At 43.0% G+C, this 19511-nt stretch overlaps 1 protein-coding gene and 1 non-coding gene across 2 annotated transcripts in view; one reads left to right on the top strand and one right to left on the bottom strand.

Moving 5' to 3' along the window:
• Window positions 1-19511, top strand: part of LOC126188365 (cyclic nucleotide-gated cation channel beta-3-like) — a 318171-nt gene that overhangs the window by 159947 nt on the left and 138713 nt on the right. The gene's annotated exons all lie outside the window — the stretch shown is intronic.
• Trnap-ugg (transfer RNA proline (anticodon UGG)) lies at window positions 14646-14720 on the bottom strand. Its single transcript has one exon. It is a non-coding gene; the product is annotated as a tRNA-Pro (tRNA).

Below are 19511 nucleotides of genomic sequence, written 5' to 3'. Positions count from 1 at the left end.
CCACTTCTACAACCCTTTAGATCACATAACATCAACAGATACAAAGAAAGTAAATTGGAAAAAGAAAACACTACATGGCAAGCACCCGTATAATCTAACACAGCCACACATCGATCAAGACGCATCCAACACATGGCTAAGAAAAGGCAATATATACAGTGAGACGGAAGGATTCATGATCGCAATACAGGATCAAACAATAAACACCAGATATTACAGCAAGCATATTATTAAAGATCCCAATACCACAACAGATAAATGCAGACTTTGCAAACAACAAATAGAAACAGTAGATCACATCACAAGCGGATGTACAATACTAGCAAATACAGAATACCCCAGAAGACATGACAATGTAGCAAAAATAATACATCAACAACTTGCCATAAAACATAAACTAATAAAACAACACGTTCCCACTACAAGTATGCACCACAAAATGTACTGGAGAATGATGAATACAAATTATACTGGAACAGAACGATTATAACAGATAAAACAACACCACATAACAAACCTGACATCATACTCACCAATAAAAAGAAGAAATTAACACAACTAATTGAAATATCCATACCCAACACAACAAATATACAGAAGAAAACAGGAAAGAAAATTGAAAAATACATCCAACTGGCTGAGGAAGTCAAGGACATGTGGCATCAGGATAAAGTCGACATTATCCCAATTATACTATCAACTACAGGAGTCATACCTCACAATATTCACCAGTACATCAATGCAATACAGCTACACCCAAACATATATATACAACTACAAAAATCTGTAATTATTGATACATGTTCAATTACCCGAAAGTTCCTAAATGCAATATAACATATACCATACAGTTACAAGGAAGTCACGCTTGACCGAGGTCCGCGTCACGTTCCATTTTTAACCAGACTTAAGTCTGAGAAAAAAAAGTCAATAATAATAATATGTTACATTACTCAGTGGTGGTCTGTGGAGAGCTATAGTCTTGCTGGCAGAGTTTGCACAGCCTACAGCTACACAGATCAGCTGAACACATCTACACTAGTCTATCATGTTGAGCAACATATCCAGAATGTACACATTCTGCTTTCATCACCTCATTCCGTCCCAAAAATGTTTTACATAATGACCTTGCCTCTTTCAACTTCATGATGGTCTGAGATGATTCCATATGAACAGCTCTGCAGCCTCCTTGTTCAGGGTTGAACAGGGTGCTCAAACAGAGCCCACATGCATTCAGCATCCTAGTGCATTATAAACCGATGACCATCTCTCTGACCCATCTTAAAGCCACCCAGGTACCCCAGGATGACTCTCACTTAGCACATCCAGATTCTGACATGCTGGACAATGAGAATGACAACAGTATTCAATGCCATCATCCCCACCCCTAAGAATTCACTAGAGATGGACAGGACTTCACCAAGGTGCTTCTACCACAGTGTTCCTCCATCATACCACCTCAGTTGTGATATGGACACATCAGACATCTGGCCCCATACCACTTGTACAGCATCACTACGTCTTACAACACCATGAGAAATGGCCTGATCATGTCTTACTCAGGTGCCTGCCATGGCTGATTGGTTGTGTACATCTGTGCCATGCTTCTCAAAAAATGGTCTGCTCCTGTCTTGCTCACATGCTTGCCACAACACAACAGGTCATGCAGACATGTGCATGCTACACTCTGACCCACACTCTGTTCTGCACTCCCTGCAGGGGGCTCTGTGGGGCTATTGACCTGCACACAAGCCTCAAATATCTCTGGCTGGTGTGGAGTGGACATTCTTTGGACAGAGTGAAAGGAAAGACAGTACATTTTAGACCAACGTATGAGACAGATGTATGTTAAGTTGCTCTCATGGATAATGTTATGTTATGTAAATTGCACCATGTGTGACTGGAAGTAGTTCCTACTGAATCGTAGCTGACTCTTCTTACAAAAGTAATAAAGTTCAAAGTACTGTTTCAGTGATGCACTGTATACCTGTGCTGTGGATTACCTGAATTTGTGTAAAATATCTGCATTACTAATTTCTAAAATTTGGACTATTACTTAATTTGTGGTTTAGTTGGATAACGAAAGGAAATATTTAATTGAAGGAAATTAGGGTAACAAATGAATAAGCTTAAGGGCTCAAATCAAGAAAGTAATTTTGGATGTATCAAAAATTTAAATGTGAATAATTACGCAGTTAATGAGTTTTTGGGAGAAGTGAACTAGTTACTGAAAAGTGTGAAATTAGGGCATTTAATTAGCTCAGTCTTTTTGTAAATCAACAGTTATTAGCTCATACTATTTTTGTCATTACCTGCCGTTGGAGCAATTTAAGTTACTGGTTTATCTTAATTAACAAGGTTTTAGGTGAAACTAAATACTGAACCTGTCCATTAGAATCAGCAGATTGTAAATTATAATAGGATTAATAAGATTACATGAAATACTACATGAATAATAATTTGTCAATTTTGTGTATACACAGTATATGCATTATATGTATAAATGGAATCAATTGACAGAGAAGAAAAAAAAACTCATTTAAAAAAGCAGAATAGTAGCAGATGGAGTAATTACATTTTGCTACTTTTAAGCCTACAACCAACTTCCCTGGGATCTCACATTATAGTATTCCCATTCTCTCCTGACAGTAGTTACCATCATGCTGCACCCAATCCCCTCTACAGTTATCAAATTAAACTTTCACATTACTCTGATGCGCAAGATGGATTTCTATACCTTCCTTTTCCAATTAAAATTCGTAATAAAAAAAATAATGAAAATAAAAAATCAGTATCTTATTTGTATCTCAGCATGAATTCCTCTGGACAAAACTGCTCATCCCAAACAACACACCAGGCACCGATCATTGAGCTACATATATCATCTCCATTGGACTTTAAACAACAGAAAAAATATTTAATCTTTGGAGCTGAATATGATGATGATGCCTCTAATCATCATTGTCATCACCAAACCAAGATGATACAATCAGAGAAAATTCAGTATATCTATATACAGAGGAGTCCAGAAAAGTGTAGAAACTCTTTGATAGTTAATATTTTTGGAACAAAATGACATATTTAAAAATGAACATAAACATTTATTTAGTGGTAACTGGTTTCAGTCAGTTCTTGACCATCTTCAGTCATGATACCATGATGGTAGGTGGTGGCAGTGAATAGAGGGGGTATTATAACTCCACAAATGCCAACATATTCAAAAATTACTAAAAATATCACATTGTTGCAATTTTGTGTGGTAGTGTAGTCCACTGTTTTCTCAACAGATCTAGGTGTGCATTTTCCAGCAGTTCACAATGCAGCAAAGAATGAGGTATTTGTTTTAGTAAATAAACATGATGGAGGTATAATCAGGGTGTATATGACCCGGGACAACCGGGAGATCCGGGAAAAGCCCGGGAATTTTTTCATCCGGGAGAAAACCAGGAAAAACCCGGGATTTTTTTAGAATTCCAGGAATTTTTCATTGTTTTAGTTTTCAGTTAAGTTTTTGTGACATTGACCAATAAGAACCAATACTCTAACAAAGGATATTACTGTATTTTGCTACTGCAGAATAATACTGCAGCAATAAGACTTGAAAGAGAGAAAAAAACCGAAAATAAAACAAAGTTGCCAAGGAAATGCACCATATACAGCAACAAAACACAGTGCTCACACAAGTGTCTGCCAACAGCAAAATGTGTCAGCATCTTTAGGAAGACTATGCAATGCTTCATAACAGCAAATTGCCTCCGATTAGCATGACGTCACAACTGCTTACAGTAGATTCATTTGAGCAGTTGCTAGCGAGCTCATGCGCATGTACAGTTGAGTCGCATATGAGTAGTACCTTCTCCCACTTTTTTGCCAGAACGCTACACTGGTAAGGGCCAGTTGTACAGTCCCTTGTACAGCCCCTGGCTAGCAGCAGCTAAAGTTTTATTGTGGGAGCAGTGCAGAAAACGCGTTGTACGAACATGTAATAACACCTAACCAGAGAAAAAATGCAGCATAAATAAAACGGTGGTTGTGGCAGGTTTAGTCAAGTTAACCGGAGAATAAGTTTTAACCCTGACAGGAATATTCACAGAATTAGTGATGACAAGATTGTTACAACGAGGAAGGAGAAGAAACGAGGACATCACACAAATTATGGAAGAATATGACGATTCCAAATTTATATAAAAATTTCGTACTACTGCTTCATAAACTAGAGCGTATGAATGAAATGTGAAACTTTTTTTTAACATGAACCTTTTTGCTTGTAGTAGGCCTAATAGGCATTAATCATATTCTGTCGTGTTATAAAAGTGACCATTTGTGCCAAAACAGTGTCGTTTATTCGGTGTGTGTTAAAATTGCTGCAATATTAGGCAGACCTATTTCATGACAAAATACACGTAATCAGATCGAGAAACCATGCCAGTCTTGGGTTCTATTCGTATTAATAGCATTTTCAGTATTAGACAACATTTGGTTTTTTCATGTAGCAGAACGTTTGACGAACTTTGTTGAGCTAATAGATTCTTACCCAAAAGGAAAGCACGCCATGTAAAGCTGTACTAATGTTAGTGAGAAAAACAATGCAAGGACTTAAGGATTGAAGAAATGTGTATTGTCTTGCTTTTCTATTGTCTTTACTGGTTTTATGTATCCTGTATTTAATTTTATGTCACACCAAAGATAAAGTTATTAGCTAATAGGCAATAAAGAGTGCAAATTTTCTGAAGAGTTACTGTTCTCCCGGCTACAAATAATCCTATCCAGTATTTATTGTGAGTTTTTTTTTTTTTTTCTTTTTTTTTTTTTTTTTTTTTAAAAAAAACAGGGGCAGTTTGTCAAACCAGCCGATTGGGAGCAGGAGAGGAACCTCAAGAAATTTTAATTTCCACTGTTCTGAATGTAGTTTAATGGCACCCATTACAAAATCTTACATGTTTGAGTTCCACAGAACGAAATACAGTGATGTGTGATAGAATGCTGTGTGAAGAGGCATGGGACTGCACTTTGGCACATTTAAGACCAAACAATGTCTTCCATTTCCTCAAACACATATATTTTATGTATCAGGCTCTTCAGAACGATGTGCGCTACAAAATGGACATTTTTTGGTGTCCTACCTCAAACGCTCGAGGAGGGAGGGGGGGGGGGCACTATCTAGTATTGCCCTGGATCATAAATACCGTAGATCTGGTGCAGATCTACAGAGCAGTCTTAAGTTGTAATGGAGAAGTGGGTAGTCTCACGTGACCCGTGTTTACGTTTGGTGATTTTGCTGTTTCATTTTCATTTATTTCTCTTACGTCAAATGAAAACTCAACTGATTTCTGTGACTGGGAGCTATCAAGTGAATTACATAATTATGGAAGGCTAAAGTATGTTATTAGTTTCAGATTTTATTTTATTTCCCCTTTCTGACAGTCAAGCATTAATCACATCGCAGATCAATGAAGTTATTTCTGTTGATTTGCTAAAGAAGTTTGGCTTTTATTAATCTTTTCCAATGAACCAGCCAATTTATTTGAAACAGAGTGTTTAATTCCACACTATTGGCTAGTTTCAACTGTTTGCTGCATTTCAGGTGCATGTTTTCATCTTCTAGAATGTATGGCATTATGCCATAATAAAGAACCAAACATGAGATAATACAGTACTGGTACTCCAAGAATATTTACATCAGAATCTGGACATACGAATGTGCGCTTTAAGCCAAATTATGCATTTTAGTATGGTTCACGAAATACCCGTGGTGTTCGAGAGTCCTCTAATGTCTTGTTTCTTTTATGACATTATGTAAGAATGCTTGTTATCAGGCGCCCTCTGGCAAGTGCTGAAACGAACCTATTTCTAACAGGTCACTGGAAAATATTTCGAATGGTGGTTTGAAAAGTGTTACTTTCAAAGTAAATTTCCTTTTTCGCAAGATGAACTATGTGCGAGAATGTACGATGAATTTCATAAATCCCAGAACTTTTGACTCTTCATTTAAAAATCAACTCTTTGAGTACGATGATTTAGAATAATTTTGAGCCCAGAAGATCTAACATTTATGTCATTCTTAGTTATTTTACTGGCACATTTGCATGATGTATCTTAAACTGTATCATGCGCAAACAAGGGCAACATTATATGTGGAAGCTTTTCTTTTCTTGTAGCAACACTAGATATATTAATTTAAACCATTAACTTTCCCTCTTGTGTGTTCGCATTACCTAACAGTGATGTTGCTTTTGGCCGACTACATCATGTGTCCTATGTTCTGAATATCCGCTGTCATCGGCTGGCGAGATCACGTGACGTGAGCTATGACTGGCTTACAAACGCGCATTGCAATCACGATTTCAATGCTTCGGAAAATAACATGCAGTGTTTGGTGGAAATCGAATTTATACTTTCGTAATATGAAAATGTGCAGTGTACATGTTACTGCACATCAGACATCTTCCCAAAATGTGTTTGGTTCCCTGAGTTTCATTTTCTAAAGTGCCAGGAAATTCTACTCCCATGTATAAAACCATAACCACTCAAAAGACTGATAAGTTTTACAGTTCTGAGGAAAAGTATACTCTCACTTAACACGTAAAAAGTGTATTTTCACCCAGGAGGAAATGTACTTTCAACTGGGAATTCCGGGAAAAATCAAGGAATTTTATTTCCTCGTCCACGTATACACCCTGTATAATGGAAATGAAGTAATGTGTAAGGGACTCAGTCATCAACTCCTACAACAATTTATCATATTCAGGATTAAATTTAAGCCAATGGTACTGTTCAGGATGTGCATAGGGAAAGGTCTAGCCAGCCAGAAACATAAACAAGTCCAGCTTCCAACATTACTGTGTTAGAACATTTTACTAGGTAATCTCAGAAATCTGTGAATCTGGGTGAACATAAAAAAGAGGTGAGCTGATGAAATGTACGACAAATTCTGAAGGCTGCAAAGTGGAAAGTGTACCTTCCAAGATCACAGCACACTATGAACTAGGACATCCCAGGTCAAAGGATGGAGTGCTGCAAGTGGTTTGAAGGCTGCTTGTGGTCTGACAAGGCACAATTGAAACTGAACAGTATTGTAAATCACCACAGCTGCATGCACTGGACTCCTGAAGAAGCTCACATTCACATGGATGTACTGAGTGTGAATGTGTGGTGTGGTGTCTCATCACATAGTTTGATTGGCCCATTCTTCTTTGAAGGTACTGTAACTGGTGAAGTGTATCTTCATATGCTGCATACATAGATTTTTACCCGCCATCTGAGAGGTATTTGGAAATGAAAGATTTTAATTACAACAAGATGGCATTCCCCCTCACTACCGTGGAGATGTTAGGGCCTACTGGGATGAGAATGTACCTGGATGAGGGATAGGTCAAAGACGAGCTGTTGAGCACCCATCACAGTCTCCAGACCTTACATCTCTTGACTTCTACATATGGTGGACCTTGAAAAATGAAGTCTACCGACAGAAGCAAGCTGCACTGAACAAGCTACAGGACCACCATCAAGGCATACTGTGTGACTATCACACCAGGAACACAGACACCCATTGTTTGGTCAACAGTTCAGCTGCATTGACATTGGTTGTTTGTTAATGGGGATACTTAGGACGTATAAAATAATGTTTCCCCCCATGCAAGAATTGTAACAGTACATCATTTTGTTCCATTAATATTGACTATCAAAGATGTGCTCCCTGCCGCCGTAGGATAAGCAGCTGCCAGCAGCAAGTCGTATACTCCTAGCTTACTTATTTTTTACATAGTTTAATTCTTAATTTATTTGCGTGTTTTTGGGTACTTGCATTGTTTAATTGATAAATTTCGGGTGTATTATAGTATTTGAGAGTTGTAGCATTGCGCTTTAGTACCTGAATAGTGTAAATTCATGTAGTAGTCTGTCTTCTGTTTTTGTGGCCTGAGCTCCCAGTTGGTGCACATCGACAGCACAGAAAAATACGTATATACCTTCTTTTCTGTGTTTACTTCATAGATTCTTACTTAAATTGCATGTGAGTTTCATATAGGAGGTGCAATTTCGAGTTTTAGTTACTGTAATCGTAAATTCAGGCAGATTGTAGCGCAGTCATTAGGCATTTGTACAGGTTAGTTCATACATTCTTTGCATGTTTCCCTTGCGTTATCTAGGCACGGACTCGTGTTTCAGTAACTGTTGTTCAACATCGATTAGAATGGACAAGGACTGTGTTTGCTGTGTTTGGATGAGGGCTGAGTTGGCATCCCTTCGCTCACAGCTGAAGGTGGCGCTGACTTTGGTCGTGCAGCTTGAGGCTGTTGCGAACGGGCACCACTGTGGGGAGTCGGACTTGGGTATCACGGGGATGTCAACCTTTTCCCGTCTGTCCCCAGATCGGTTTACCGCTGTGGTTGTTCCAAGGCGTGGCAGGCAGTGAAAGACGTCTCCGGAGGCTGATCAGAAAGCCTCCCCGGTGCGTCTGACAAACAGGTTTCAGGTACTGTCTCTGACTGAGCGAGATGCAGCTGCCTGCCCTGTTTCAAAGGATGGTTCTCAGCCTTCAAGGTCTGGGCAATCGCAGAGGGTGGGCTTACCGTATTTACTCGAATCTAAGCCGCACTCGAATCTAAGCCGCACCTGAAAAATGAGATTCGAAATAAAGGAAAAAAAAAAATTCCCAAATCTAAGCCGCACCTGAAATTTGAGACTCGATATTCAAGGGGAGAGAAAAGTTTTAGGCCGCACCTCCAAATCGAAACAAAGTTGGTCCATTGTAATATGAGACACAATTTAGGTCGAATGAATGACGATACAGCTACAGTAGTTTGGTTCGAGTCGTAAGCTTAGCAGTTAAGCTTTACCAGGTAGCCATTGCTATGCGTCATGCGCTGCGTCCGTGTTTATACGGATACCCTTCCTTTTTCACGTACTTTGTCTGGTTTGAATCGATTGCTTATTTTGCTTTGATCTGATAAGTGCCGTTTTCTATGTTATAGGTGTTTATGTCAGTCACTCTAAGCTGAAAATGCATTACTATACTGTGTCATGCATTGTTTGTCGCATTCTGATAGTGCGTGTTTACGGCCTGTTGCTGCTCGCGGCATGGCTTGGCTTGCTTTTGTGCGCGCTACCGCCGCCTACAATTAAAAAAAGAGAGGAATCGTCTCATTAGCGAAACAATGGCAAGAGACTGCTATTTGTAGTTACTTACACTGCTGCTTTCTTTGATAATGATCAACAAGAACCAAATAATACACTGCGTATGATAGAACATGTTCTGAATGAGAGTTTGGCGAAAATTTTTCTCCGTTTGAAAATCTTTGCGGCCGCTTCTTTAGTACATCAAATTCTGCACAGAAATTAGTCATCTTAGATTTAAAAATCTAGTCAGTTGCCGTGCTTCATTTCTGACTGTATCACTATTAGGCATAAGAGTAATATGAATATAAACATGACACGATACGTATATTCTTCCGCATTTGCTGTTGTCTCACTCTAGTTTCGTAGTTTATTAGGCAGACAGGATTTAAATGAGGTAGAAGCAAACACGAAAGAATACATGGCAAAATGTTTATATTCGTATTATTCTTATGGTGAAGAGAATACTGCATGTGATTCACATTTCATCAGGTTCCTATTAGCAACCATCTCTTCTCGCAGGTAGGAAAAAATTCAGAACGTAGAGTTGGCCATATTGAAAAAATCCCAGTCTTGCCAGTCGGATTTTCGTAGTATATTGAAATTCTGCTACATTCGAAGATGAACAATACGGAATTTGTATTTACTTCGTTGGATAATGTATGAAAATGCAGTGATCGAAACTCGGGCGGAGAAAAAAAGCTCGTCTTCCAATTTTTTTAAAAATTTTATTTACTGATGCAGAGGTTTTGGCGCCAGTATTTATCTTTGTGCCTACAATGGATGCCTGTGTAGCGCTACATATATATGCAACGGCAGAAGTTAGTTGTGGCGGCACCTACCAACATTTTTCAGAACTTCCGCTTGCTTTGCACTCGATTCTAAGCCGCAGGCGGTTTTTTGGATTACAGAAACCGGAAAAAAAGTGCGGCTTAGATTCGAGTAAATACGGTATTGGTAGTTGGGAGCTCCAATCTTAGGCGCGTAATGGGGCCCCTTAGGGATATGTCGGCTAAGGAGGGGAAGAAATCCAGTGTGCACTCCGTGTGCATTCTGGGTGGAGTCATTCCTGATATGGAAAGGGTCCTTCTGGATGCCATGAAGAGCACAGGGTGCAGCCAGCTGCAGGTGGTGGCACATGTCAGCACTAATGATGTGTGTCGCTTTGGATCTGAGGAAATTCTCTCTGGAGTCCAGTGGCTATCTGATTTGGTGAAGGCTGCCGGTCTTGCTTACAAGATGAAGGCAGAGCTCACCATCTGCAGCATTGTTGACAGAACCGACTGCGGACCTTTGGTGCAGAGCTGGGTGGAGGGTCTGAATCAGAGGCTCAGACGGTTTTGCAACCGTGTTGGCTGTAGATTCCTTGACTTGTGCCACCCTGGTGGAGTTTCGGGTTCCGCTGAATAGCAGGAGTTCACTACACTCAGCTGGCGGCTACACGGGTAGCGGAGGCTGTGTAGCATGGACTGGGCAGTTTTTAGGTTAGAAGGCCTTGGGAAAGTACGGGGTGGGCTGCAATCTCAAAGGGTGCATGGCAAATGCAGGACGTGCTTGGATCAAGGAACAGTCGGAATTGTAGTTGTAAATTGTTGTAGTTGTGCTGGGAAAGTCCCTGAGCTTCAAGCGCTAATTGAAAGCACAGAAGCTGAAATCGTTATACGTACAGAAAGCTGGCTAAAGCCTGAAATAAGTTCTGCAGAAAGTTTTACGAAGTCAAAGACGGTGTTCAGGAACAGAATTGGTGGTGGAGTGTTTGTGTCTGTCAGTAGTGGTTTATCTTGTAGTGAAGTCGAAGTAGATACTCCGTGTGAATTGGTATGGGTGGAGGTTATACTTAACAGCCGAACTAAGTTAATAATTGGCTCCTTCTACCGACCCCCAGACTCCGATGAATAGTTGCTGAACAGTTCAGAGAAAATTTGAGTCTCGTAACAAATAAATACCCCACTCATACGGTTATAGTTGGTGGGGACTTCAACCTTCCCTTGATATGTTGTGAAAAATACTTGTTCAAAACTGGTGGTAGGCAGAAAACATCTTCCGAGATTGCCCCAAATGCTTTCTCCGAAAATTATTTCGAGCAGTTAGTCCACGAACCCACGTGAATTGTAAATGGTTGCGAAAACACACTTGACCTCTTAGCTACAAACACTCCAGAGGTAATAGAGAGCATCATGACTGATACAGGGATTAGTGATCACAAGCTCATTGTAGCTAGGCTCAATACCATTTCTTCCAAATCCACCAGAAACAAACGCAAAATAATTTTATTTAAAAAAAGTGGATAAAGTGTCACTAGAAGCCTTCCTAAGAGACAATCTCCATTCCTTCCTAACTGACTATGCAAATGTAGACGAGATGTGGCTCAAATTCAAAGATATAGTAGCAACAGCAATTGAGAGATTCATACCTCATAAATTGGTAAGAGATGGAACTGATCCCCCATGGTACACAAAACAGGTCCGAACGCTGTGGCAGAGACAACGGAGAAAGCATGCGAAGTTCAGAAGAATGCGAAATCCCGAAGATTGGCTAAAATTTACAGATGCGCGAAATTTGGCACAGACTTCAATGCGAGATGCCTTTAGTAGGATCCACAACAAAAAAAGTGTCTCGAAATTTGGTAGAAAATCCGAAGAAATTCTGATCGTATGTAAAGTACACGAAGCGGCAAGACGCAGTCAATACCTTCACTGCACAGTGCCGATGGTACTGTTACCGACGACTGTGCCGCTAAAGCGGAGTTATTGAACGCAGTTTTCTGAAATTCCTTCATGAGGGAAGACGAATGGAATATTCCAGAATTTGAAACACGAAGAGTTGCTAGCATGAGTTTCTTAGAAGTTGATACCTTGGGGGTTGCGAAGCAACTCAAATCGCTTGATACGGGCAAGTCTTCAGGTCCAGAGTGTATACCGATTAGGTTCCTTTCAGATTACGCTGATACAATAGCTCCCTACTTAGCAATCATATACAACCGCTCACTCACCGATAGATCTGTACCTACAGATTGGAAAATTGCGCAGGTCGCACCAGTGTTTAAGAAGGGTAGTAGGAGTAATCCATTGAACTACAGACCTATATCATTGACGTCAGTTTGCAGTAGGGTTTTGGAGCATATATTTTATTCAAACATTATGAATCACCTCGAAGGGAATGATCTATTGATACGTAATCAGCATGGTTTCAGGAAACATCGTTCTTGTGCAACACAGCTAGCTCTTTATTCGCACAAAGTAATGGCCACTATTGACAGGGGATCGCAAGTTGATTCCGTATTTCTAGGTTTCCAGAAAGCTTTTGACACCGTTCCTCACAAGTGACTTCTAATCAAGCTGCGGGCCTACGGGGTATCGTCTGCGACTGGATTCGTGATTTCCTGTCAGGAAGGTTGCTGTTCGTAGTAATAGACGGCAAATCATCGAGTAAAACTGAAGTGATATCAGGTGTTCCCCAGGGAAGCATCCTGTGACCTCTGCTGTTCCTGATCTATATAAATAACCTGGGTGACAATCTGAGCAGTTCTCTTAGGTTGTTCACAGATGATGCTGTAATTTACCGTCTAGTAAGGTCATCTGAAGACCAGTATCAGTTGCAAAGCGATTTAGAAAAGATTGCTGTATGGTGTGGCAGGTGGCAGTTGACGCTAAATAACGAAAAGTGTGAGGTGATCCACATGAGTTCCAAAAGAAATCCGTTGGAATTCGATTACTCGATAAATAGTACAATTCTCAAGGCTGTCAATTCAACTAAGTACCTGGGCTTTAAAATTACGAACAACTTCAGTTGGAAAGACCACATAGATAATATAGTGGAGAAGGCAAGCGAATTGTTGCGTTTCATTGGCAGGACACTTAGAAGATGCAACAAGTCCGCTAAAGAGACAGCTTACACTACACTCATTCGTCCTCTGTTAGAATATTGCTGCGCGGTGTGGGATCCTTACCAGTTGGGATTGACGGAGGACATCGAAAGGGTGGAAAAAAGGGCAGCTCATTTTGTATTATCACGTAATAGGGGAGAGAGTGTGGCAGATATGATACGCAATTTGGGATGGAAATAATTAAAGCAAAGACGTTTTTCGTCGCGGCGAGATCTATTTACGAATTTTCAGTCACCAACTTTCTCTTCCGAATGCAAAAATATTTTGTTGAGCCCAACCTACATAGGTAGGAATGATCATCAAAATAAAATAAGAGAAATCAGAGCTTGAACAGAAAGGTTTAGGTGTTCGTTTTTCCCGCGCGCTGTTCGGGAGTGCAATGGTAGAGAGATAGTATAATTGTGGTTCGATGAACCCTCTGCCAAGCACTTATATGTGAATTGCAGAGTAATCATGTAGATGTAGATGTAAAAGATTGTTTACATTTTTCTGGACCCCTCCGTATTCCACCTGTTCATTGCAGGTGCCAGCCAACCACGACAGAAGAATCAGAGACAATGTAACTAAAAGTATCGGGAACATTGTGTTTTAGTGGTACTTCTCATTTTCTATAGATCTGTTTAATCACTGAGATGTTTGGTTATATTTCTTTCACTTCTTTCCCCTTCCACCATCAATATTTGATACTGGGAGCATCCCTTTCTCTACTGGTATTTTGAGAAGGTTAGCATATCCAGTCATCATTGTGTAGACCTGTGGCTAACCTTTCCTTATGGCATGGGCTTTGCCAGTGACTGGTATACAGATTATCATGCAGAGTTTCCATTGTGTTTTAGTAACCTGACATATTACCCTTGTGATTCACCAAAATTAAAAATTGTTTATTAGTTTCTGAAACTAACAGGCATCTATTGATGATGATGCTACAAAGTAAATGTGGTTTGCCATGAATCATTTGTGGCTAGTTGAGGAAGAGAGTATTTGTGGATACAGTAAAGTAGTTTAGGTAATTCCTCAATATAGGAACAGTTTGTGGCACTTATCAAAGGCAATGAAAAAATATGAATTAACCACAGGAACCTGACTGTAAGCACTAAAATACTTCATCTAGGGAAATTCATGAAGTATTAGTTTGATAATTAAATGAACACCCTAGCTGCAAACAGGCGTTGATTTACTTCATTCGGGACATGTTGAAAATGTGTGCCCCGACCGGGACTCGAACCCGGGATCTCCTGCTTACATGCCAGACGCTCTATCAAATCTGAGCCACTGAGGGCACAGAGGATAGTTCGTCTGCAGGGACTTATCCCTTGCACGCTCCCCATGACATCCACATTCCCAACATGTCCACACCACTACATCCGTAGTGCGCCTAATAGATGTTTGCCCATCATACTCATTACTCGTGGCAGATTAAGCAACCAAGTCCCGTACGAGTTCGGGCATAGTGTGTGCGTTCGCACAAGAAGGTCAATGGCCGGGAAGCCACATTGTAACTATATATGACGGTAGTATCTGTTTCCGAAAGAATAGTTACCGTGGATGACCATGCAGCTTTGCTAGAAATGAAATGATAATGAAATGGACACCCTAGTTGCAAACAGGCGTTGATCTACTTCATTCGGGACATGTTGAAAATGTGTGCCCCGACCGGGACTCGAACCCGGGATCTCCTGCTTCCATGACAGACGCTCTATCCATCTGAGCCACCGCAGGCACAGAGGATAGTGCGTCTGCAGGGACTTATCCCTTGCACGCTCCGTGAGATCCACATTCCCAACATGTCCACACCACTACATCCGTAGTGCGCCTAATAGATGTTTGCCCATCATACTCATTATTCGTGGCAGATTAATCTACCAAGTCCCGTACGAGTTCGGGCATAGCGTATGCGTTCGCACAAGAAGGTCAATGGCCGGGAAGCCACATTTTAACTACTAGGCGCACTACAGATGTAGTGGTGTGGACATGTTGGGAATGTGGAACTCACGGGGAGCGTGCAAGGGATAAGTCCCTGCAGACGCACTATCCCTTCGGTCTGAAAAACGCAACCCAGACCTGGCAACACTTCATCAACGAAGTGCTATTCGACCTAAAATTCTGCTTTGCATATTTTGATGTCATTCTTGTGTGCAGCTCCTCCGTCGAGGACAACATTCAACATGTCAAACTGCTAGGAACACTCTCGCGGCAGCAGGCATCGAGACCAACCAGGACAAATTGCAGCTACATCAACCCGCTTTCACTTTTCTTGGTTTTCGGGTCTCTGCCGACAGCATTTCACTGCCCCCTGAGAAAGTACAAACAATACTAAACCTACCCAGACCTTTGTCATTCAAAGAGCTCTGGAACTTCCTGGGGACGGTTAATTATTATCGCCGACATCTGCCTTGGGCTGCGGAGATTCAGGCTCCACTGACGGACGCCTTGGCAGGCACCAACACTTCTGGATCTCGGCCCATTCCATGGACCCCTGCTATGACTGTCTCTTTCACTGCCCTCAAAAATCTTCTGGCCGAGGCCTGCACCATCGCGCATCCTCATCCTAATGTGCAGACGCGAGCGATACTGCCATCGGTGCTGTCCTTAGCCAGACAATCGACGGCCAAACTTCACCTCTGCAGTTCTTATTGCGCAAGCTCACCAGTGCACAATGGAAATATTCCGCGTTTGACAGGGAGTTGCTCGCGGTTTTCGAAGCGATTAAGCATTTTATGACTGATGTTGAGGGACACCCTTTCGATGTTTTAACGGACCAAAAACACCTGGCTGCAACCATTACAAACCCCCCAGCTGATCCGCCTCCTCGCCACTTCAGATACATGGACTTCATATCTCAGTTCACCACCGATGTCAGACACATAAAGGTTGCTGACAATATAGTTGCTGATTTCCTTTCATGAGTCGATGCCATCCATTTGCTGTTAGGTCTCTCTGAACTGCCTAACCTCCAACCTGCCGACGAGGAAACGCAAAACCTGATTTCAGACTCTACTTCTTCACTACACTTTGTCCACACCACCTTCCCTGGCATTTCTGGTGAGATCTGGTGTGATGACAGTACGGGCATGTTACGTCCCCTCATCCCAACCACGTTCCATCTAGCTGTCTTCAGTGCATTGCATAATTTAGCCCACCCCGTTGTTCGTGCATCCGCCCGCCTCGTAGCGGAGCGCTTTGTGTGGAGAAATGTCAACAAGGACTGCCAGCAATGGGCACACTCCTGCATCGCGTGCCAACACTACAAAGTACACAAGCACACTTCACCCCCCCTCAGCGCCTTTTCGATCCCTCCTGGGCGATTCCAGCATATCCATATTGACATTGTCGGCCCTCTCTCCCCCCATATTGACATTGTCGGCCCTCTCTCCCCCCTCTAATGGCTTTCGTTATGTTCTCTCATCTATCGACCGACCAATTTACTGGGTCGAGGCTGTCCCCCTTCCCAATATTACGGCAGAAACTGTTGCTCGAGCTTTCATCGAGTCATGGGTATCGCGTTTTGGATGTCCAGCTATCATCACGACTGACAAGGGCAGACGATTTGAGTTGACTCTGTTCAACGAGATTTGTAACATTTGTGGCATCTGGCGCATCCATACCACAGCATATCACCCACAAAATATTGGGCTAGTCGAGCACTGGCACCGCACGTCCAAGGCGGCTCTTCGATGCCACGACTCTCTCTGGACAGAGCCCTTACCCTTGTGTTACTTGGCATTCGTGCGATCTATAACGAAGACCTTGAGAGGCACAATAGCTGAGTTTGTATACGGCCAGAACACTGTTCTCCCTGGTGAACTTGTGAAACTTTCCACTTCTCTCCCTCAGTCTGCCTTACCTTCCTTTGTGGCCCGTGTCAGACGCCACTTCATCAACCTCCATATCCTTCTGCCTGCCAGCCATTCCTGCACCAAGGTTCACATCCCAAAATCTCTGGACAATTGCGAGTACATCATGCTCTGAGATGACACTGTCTGTGCTCCCCTCCAACCTCCATATACTGGCCCGTACCGAGTTCTTCGGCACTTAGCCAACACCTATGACATCCACATGAAAGATTCCGCTGTTACAGTCTCTCTCAACAGACTTAAGCCTGCTCATCTCGAGCCTTCTTCTACTCCCCTTCAGGCCATGACCACGCTGCTCACTGTCATGGCTCACGACGGTCCGACGACTCCCTCCATGTCGGACTTACACACTGGATCGAGTGACTTCCAGTTCCAATCGTCAAGCTCTCCTCTGACATCGCCATCTACTCTGGCCTCACGCACTCCATTGAGTGACCACATGCTCCCCACGTCGAGCTTACCTACGATCATGCCCTCGCCGGCAGGCCCTTCACCAGTCCCTTCGACCTCTGACCTCTCCACCATCGCCTGCCTCGCCCTGTTGAGGCTTCTTCTCACGCCTTCCCCCCCCCCCCCCCCCCCCGCCCCCCCCCCCCAATCTTGAACGTGCCCTTGCTCGAGGTGTTTGTGCCTGTCCCCTGGACATAATCCATGACACCTCAATAATACTGCGTGATTATACACTGTTCGTCGTGTGTTTCTCTTCATCCAGTGCTCATGACACAACCTCCACCATTCTCTGCCACTTGGTGAAATGTGTTCCCCTCCCACCCGATGTCGACCTGGCTGGACATGCTTCGTGTGTTTGCCACGCCCACCCGAGCCATTGTCATCGTCGCTCCGTTCCACCCACAAACCGCCGGCCTACCTGTCGCCGCACAAGCATGCCCAGTACGACGCCCAGCTCGCTTCAACGACTTCCAGGTCTGGTGGCCGAACCTTCCTTCACGACATCTACCCACACAGCTCCCCGACGATGCTGTCGAGCTGACCGTGGTCCAGCTCCCACGGACCACCCCTGCCGTGCCAATGCCGTAGTCACCCCCCACCCCCGGCCTCTCAAGAGTACTCCGTACTGTGGGGGGCGGCTATGTGGCGCCGATGAGGTCGACACCAGCATCGATATGCGTTCATCTTTATACTCTGAGCATCGTCTTTGGACTCTGAGCATTGTCTTTGGGCAGTTCCGCCATGTGCAATTCTTTGTGAGCCTTGCATGTGTTTTGGTGAATAAATGAACTACTGCTAAATGGGTGTTGTTTGGTGTAACCAACCCAAACTTCCCCCTCAAATTCAAAGACACATGCCAGGCTTTAACATGATGCATGACATGCAAATGAAAATAATAATGCTGCACTATACCTTTATCTTTACATGTAATGCCTTATTTTCCATCTTTATAATTGTGAATATCATTCATTGATAAAAAGTTGTAGGGATATCTACCACTCCAGAAGAGAGATGTGTAACACCACATAGCCCCATTTAGACATATGATTTTGCTGTAAATACATCTACTTGCTCTTCTTTCTCTGTAAATGAATATCTTCAAGCATAGTTGTGATTTCCATTGTAATGATACTAGGCAGAAACATTAGCTGCATACTAATTCAGTAAGTACAAACATTTGTATGGGAAGAGTGTACCATACTGGCATTACGTTATATAACTAGGTGCCATCCTTTCTGAAACACATACAAAATTTACCTAAATTTAAAGTGAAACTAAACGACTAGTTTCTTGACCAGTGATTATGTTCTGTTTCTGGGTTTTTGCAGCACCAAGAAAATATAGTACAATGTAAGTGGATACATAAAAAAATCTACTCACCAAGCAGCAGCAGGGGAACAAACACACAAAAGGATTTAACTTTTATGAGCTTACAGAACCAATGGCACTTTCTTCTGGCAGAAAAGTGGAAGGGGATGCAGACGGGTGAGGAAAAGGATAGGATAGGATGTGTGACTGCTGTGTACGGACGCAGGAGGAGCTGGCCACTGTTCGCGAACAGCTGAGCGTGTTGATGGCCGCGGTCAGCCGTCTTCAGGCTGCTGCCTCGGAGTGTAGCGGCAGTGGGGAGTCTGGTGCGTCGCAGGGTACACCCCAGGTGTTACATGCTTCACACACTGTCCCTGCTGTCGAGACATCTTCGCGGGTACCGGGCGCGGTTGGGCCACCCTCTCCCCAAGGGGAGTGGTGGGTTCAGCGGCGTTCGCGGCGCACGAGGCGGAGGGTCAACGTGGAGGCTGGCCGTGTGGCATCGCCCGCTCTGCCTGTGAGTGGACATGTGGCTGCTCCTTCAGCAAGGTCCGAGCAGGCACACGGGGGGAGGGGTTTATTAGTTATTGGGAGCTCCAACGTTAGGCGGGTGATGGAGCCCCTTAGGGAAATAGCGGGAAGGTCGGGGAAGGAGGCCAGTGTTCACTCTGTCTGCTTGCCGGGGGGTCTCATCCGAGATGTGGAGGAGGCCCTACCGGTGGCGATAGAGAGCACTGTGTGCACCCGACTGCAAATTGTTGCTCATGTCGGCACCAATGACTCCTGCCGTCTGGGTTCAGAGGTCATCCTCAGTTCGTACAGGCGGTTGGCGGAATTGGTGAAGGCGGAAAGCCTCGCTCGCGGGGTGGAATCAGAGCTAACAATTTGTAGTATCGTTC

The sequence above is a fragment of the Schistocerca cancellata genome, chromosome 5, assembly GCF_023864275.1.
Source record: "Schistocerca cancellata isolate TAMUIC-IGC-003103 chromosome 5, iqSchCanc2.1, whole genome shotgun sequence".
NCBI classification, from domain to species: Eukaryota; Metazoa; Arthropoda; class Insecta; order Orthoptera; family Acrididae; genus Schistocerca; species Schistocerca cancellata.
This window is presented reverse-complemented; position numbering and strand designations above follow the sequence as displayed.